The sequence below is a fragment of the Suncus etruscus genome, chromosome 4 (assembly GCF_024139225.1).
Source record: "Suncus etruscus isolate mSunEtr1 chromosome 4, mSunEtr1.pri.cur, whole genome shotgun sequence".
In the NCBI taxonomy this organism is placed as follows: domain Eukaryota; kingdom Metazoa; phylum Chordata; class Mammalia; order Eulipotyphla; family Soricidae; genus Suncus; species Suncus etruscus.
In genome coordinates this window covers 141816849-141822492 of record NC_064851.1, presented here as the reverse complement: position 1 = coordinate 141822492, position 5644 = coordinate 141816849, and the positions used below count along the sequence as shown (strand labels likewise).

General features: G+C 41.8%; 1 non-coding gene across 1 annotated transcript; it reads left to right on the top strand.

Moving 5' to 3' along the window:
* Positions 1-4381: 4381 nt before the first annotated feature.
* LOC126008382 (U6 spliceosomal RNA) lies at positions 4382-4488 on the top strand. The gene has a single exon (XR_007495718.1). It is a non-coding gene; the product is annotated as a U6 spliceosomal RNA (small nuclear RNA).
* The last annotated feature ends 1156 nt before the right edge of the window (positions 4489-5644 follow it).

Genomic DNA, 5644 nt, shown 5'->3' with positions numbered 1-5644 from the left:
AGGAGAGGGGAGAGGAGAGAGGAGGGGGGGAAGGGGAGAGAAGGGAAAAGGAGAGAGGATGGAGAAAGGGGAGAGAAGAAGAAAGGAGAGAGGATGGGAGAGGAGGGAGGGGTGAGGGGAGAGGGGAGAGGGGAGAGGAGAGAGGAAAGAGGGAAGAGGAGAGAGGGAAAAGGAGAGAGGGGAGAGGAGAGAGGCGAGAGGAGAGAGGAGAGGGGAGAGAAAAAAGAGGGAATAGGAGAGGGGAGAGGAGAGAGGAAAGAAAGGAGAGGAGAGAGGGGAGAGGCGAGAGCAGAGAGGAGAGAGGAGAGGGGAGAGGAAAGAGGGGAGAGGAGAGGGGAGAGGGGAGATGAGAGGGGAAAGGGGGGAGAGAGAAGAGGAGAGAGGATGGAAGAGGAGAGAAAGGAGAGGGAGAGGGGTGGGGAGAGGGGAGGAGAGAGAAGAGAGGGGAGAGGGGAAAGGATGGAAGAAGGGAAGAGGATGGAGAAGGGGGATGGGAGAGAAGGGGAGAAGAGAGAGGATGGGGGAAGTGGAGAGAAGGGGAAAGGAGAGAGGATGGGAGAGGGGGAGAGGTGAGGGGAGAGGGGGTGAGGGGAGAGGGGTGAGGGGAGAGGAGAGAGGAAAGAGGGAAGAGGAAAGGGGAGAGGAGAGAGGAGAGAGGGGAGAGGAGAGAGAGGGGAGAGGGAAGAGGAGAGAGGGAAGAGTAGAGAGGGGAGAGGAGAGGAGAGGGGAGAGGTGGGGAGAGGGGAGAGGATGGAAGAAGGGAGAGGAGAGGGGAGAGGTGGGGAGAGGAGAGAAGAGAGAGGAGAGAGGGGAAAGGAGAGAGGAGAGGAAATAGGAGAGAGAAAGGGGAGGGGAGAGGATGGGGGAGGGGAGAGGGGAAAGGAGAAGGAAGAGAGAAGAGGAGAAAGGAGAGAGAGGAGAGGAGAGAGGGGAGAGGGGAAAGGATGGGAGAGGGGAAAGGAGGGAAGAGAGGAGAGGGGAGAGAGAAGAGGAGAGAGGGGAGAGAGGAGAGGAGAGGGGGGGAGAGAGGCGAGGAGAGAGGGGAGAGGGGAAAGAGAAGAGGAGAGAGGGGAAAGGAGGGAGGAGAGGAGAGGGGAGAGGAGAGAGGGAAGGAGAGCACACTTAGTTTTTACACAGTCACTGTTGTTGGTTGCAATGTATCTTCGCTGTTAACTTTGCTGGGTATTTGTGAATCCAAGAACAGTCCCCAGAATGAGAAATTACTTCCCATCCCCTTGTCCCTTTTCGGGGAAAGACCTTGGTAATATTTATCCGCAGCAAATAATAATCCACACAGACAAGAAGGATAGGGTTTAAAAGATCGGGCAAGGAGAGCCAGAGAATCCTTCTGCAGCCAGCAGCTTTCACAGAAGGACCCCTCTCTCCTCTCCCTCAAGCTATTTATTCCCAACTCCACAGCGCCCCACCTGGAAGGGCTAGGTGGGGCAATAGTCACAGAACAATCCTAAGGAAACACTTTTATATACAATTCCAAGAATCATCTTATGGAAACTTTTTCATATGCTACAGTTGGTGTCAGGTTTCTGTAGCCAATATGTCCATATCCTATATAAGAGTCAGGATGATGTGGAGCACCTTTTAGTTTCATTCACAGTTAGAGTGTGATGCAGAGAGCTCAGTCTTTAAAGCAGGTTGTTATTGTTGTTAAGATCTATGGGTGTTAAAGGGAAGACTCTGTTGAATAGCTCTATGCCAGAGCAGTGGTAGGATCTTCCCTAGTAGAGGATTGCATTCAGGTGAGTAGTACACAACCATGGTTGTTTTGTAGATGGTATCCCTGAGCCAGGTCTTTATGACAATGTTCAGGGTGTAAGGTCCTACTGCATTACAAGATTTGTGTGTTCCCATCTCTATAAGATAATTTCCCATTTTAATGTGCCTGTGCAAAGGAAGAACAGTATCACATGGCGAGATTGGTGCCTATGGGGATGCTAGAACAAGCGAGGGAGTAGGCCTCCAGTATGGGGTGTCCCCTAACCCCATAATTGGGAAGACCTGGCCTCCAGGATCAAGGAACCAGAAGCCAGATATCTGCCAGGCCCCTCCTTATAATCTTTATTTTTAATGGGGAAATGAGCTTAGAAAAGTAAATATATCATAGAGTTAAATACAACACTTTCTATTAAAATAAATATTGATAAATATTTTGAGGAAATAAATTTCAGTCCATTAAATTATTTTATTTTATTACCAAAGAGCACCAATACTCTGTTCTCAAGAAATACAAGAAATGAAGTTCAGAAATGAGAGATGAGGAAAGCTACTCAATTTCAGAAATAGTGCTGCTAGCACGGGACTCAAGATCCATCCCACAAAGATCACGAGGAGACAAACCAGTAATGCAAGAAAGCAAAGGAGTTTATTCCAGCATGCTGGGGACCTGTACCTCTTGTGAGAGGCAATAATGGCTATCTTTCTTTGGTTGGTTTTGGGTCACACCCAGCGGCACTCAGGGGATACTCCTGGCTCTGGACTCAGAAATTACTCATGGCAGGCATGGGGAACCATATGGGATTGGAACCACCATCTGTTCTGGATTGGCAGCATGCAAGGCAAACGTACAACCGCTGTGCTATCTCTCTGACTCAAAACCATGACATAGGATTTGAAAGAGATGGATTCTTCATCATTGATAAAAGCCAACTTTACTGCAGACCCAAAGCAGACTAGAACCCTGCTGGAGAAGCTCCAGTAGGGCAAAGGCCAGGAAAGTAATATCAAATAAGCCCTTCACCCTGGCAACTACTCCTAACAACATGACTCATGCATATCACTTTATCTCCTTCATCACCCAGTTCTGAAATAACCCAGTGGTCATTTCCATCATTGCCATAAAATCACTGAATTTTGCTTCTTTTTCTATCAAATAATATAGTATTCTGCCTCCCTTCTCAACTATAATTTGAATAAATATGTTACTTATTTTGATCACTGTATTATAGAAAATACAATAATACATATGTGCTTCAAGAGGCCTTATATTCTAATAACCCTGACTGAGAGAGAAAAAAACTCTAACCAGATACCTAAGCAATGAAGATAATCATTCCCATAACACAACCTACCTCTTATCCCACCACAGGTCAAACAATTGAAGGCATAATAGACCTGCAAGTAAGTTCCCTTCTGACCTATAAGTTGATCACAGAAATATGAGCAAGCTTCGCTGAGATCATCAAAGCTTTACTTAGATCAGAAGAATGAATAGACTCTTAATAGAACTATAAAAGCTTACTGTTTGAGGTCACTGCAATTGAAGTGTTTCAGATTGGAATCTACACAGCTCCATAGAGAACATCTGACATTACTACATATGAATCACCTTCCCCACAGAGCTGGATGTTGCTCAGCTTTGCCATCACTTATTAAGCCATTGATCATGCACATATAATTCTGGAGAAAGACAGAGAGGCAGGAAGACAGAGAATGTGAATACACTCTCATGCATACATTGTTATTAATTCCAAAATGATGTACACTTATATTTATATAGTTTAAGTCAAAGGATGGTTTGAATGCTATCCTTTATCAAGTAAAATAAATTTAAATAAATTTATTTTCCTTTTTAAAATCTCTGGTATATTTCTCATCCTCTGCAAAGTAATGCATACGATCAAATTTCTCAAAGTGTGCTCTGCACAATGACATCAGAGGTAGAACAGTCACTAAAACTCTCCCACTCCAGAGCCAGATAAATCATCTGAATCTACTCAGACATTCCCTCACTTCTTATTTCACCTAGTTCCTGACCTGCTAAAGTAATTTCATGTTAATGAGATTATTCCATGTTGAGGAATTCAAAACGTTCTCATTCAGATCTAGAAACAGTGTTCACCAGTAAATTTTTCTGCTCTGACAAAATATTAAAAATAATTAATAAAATTAATAATATTAATAAATGTAATAAAATTATATAATATAATTATATAATAATAAAATAATAAAATTAAAATATTAAAATAATTAATATTGGGTGTGGCCCCAAAACAAATAATAATAATAATATAAAGGAAATACATTAATACTGGTACAAGAATGTATATTTTACTAAAAAGTATGTTATTCATAAACCATTTTATTTATTAACAAGCTATTTTGTTAACAGATTGTTTTCAAACTTGTTACAAGTAAAATATCACTGACATAATCATCACTACAAAAGCCTGAAGTATGAATCACCTTCCCCACAGAGCTGGATGTTGCTCAGCTTTGCCATCACTTATTAAACCATTGATCATGCACATATAATTCTGGAGAAAGACAGAGAGGCAGGAAGACAGAGAATGTGAATACACTCTCATGCATACATTGTATGCATACATACAAATACAGGAAACTTTGGTATAGAAAGTTACTAATTGTGCTCGCTTCGGCAGCACATATACTAAAATTGGAACAATACAGAGAAGATTAGCATGGCCCCTGTGCAAGGATGACATGCAAATTCGTGAAGCGTTCCATATTTAAAAAAAAAAAAGAAAGTTACTAATTTCCCCTGTTTATTTGGAGCATGAATGAAACTTATATGAAACGATGAAAGGATCCAATCAGTTTGATACTAGAGCTTGCACTCTGTATTGTATTACAATACATACCTGCTTGCAATATAAACTTTTTGACTTATAGTCGAAGATATGACAATACAAGAAATATATTTGTTTTGTTTTGTTTTGGTTTTTGGGCCCCACCCATTTGATGCTCAGGGGTTACTCCTGGCTATGTGCTCAGAAATCGCCCCTGGCTTGGGGGGACCATATGGGTTGCTGGGGGATCAAAACGCGGTCCGTCCTAAGCTAGCGCTTGCAAGGCAGACACCTTACCTCTAGCGCCACCTTCCCGGTCCCAAGAAATATATTTTTAAATGATAAATAGAAGATTTTAGGTAGAAAATAACCTGTTTGGAAATAAATATGATGTATTTTGAGTCTAGGTAAAAACTAGCAAATGTGGGGCTGGAGAGATAGTATTGTAGGTAAAGCGTTTGCCTTTCATGCAGGTCAGTGGTCCAAATCCTGGCATCACATATGGTCCCCAGGCCTGCCAGGGCGATTTCTGAGTGCAGAGACAGGAGTAACCCCTGAGCACTGTCGGGTGTGACCCAAAAAACAAAAAAAAAAAAACAAAAATCAAAAAACAACACCCCCCAAAAAAAACCACCACCACCACCAACAACAACAACAAAAAACTAGCAAATGCTTAGAGAAACAGTCTTTACAAAATGGCATCCCTACTTGTTTACAACCCAGGACCCTACAGTACAGCTCACAGAAATTGATAAGAAAAATGAAAAGAAACAGTCATTGTGATGTGAAAAATATATACATCACTGACATTTGTAATAGGTGTAATATTTAAAAAAATACCTTTCCCTTTTCTCTACAATATTTATTTAAAGTATAGTAGAGCGAGGAATTCTCAGAAGTTCACATATATTGTAAAATCCTGCCTCTCTGATTTGAAATAAACACTATTTCCAAACAATGAGTTGAGAAGGAACAGACCAAAGTAGAAAGATACACTAATTTTCCTACTCATGATCTGGAGCTAGAGTAGGTCACCAATTAAGGGAGCATAATATCATGACAAACAAAGGGTCTTTATTGCACTTTTGTTTGAACTTTTA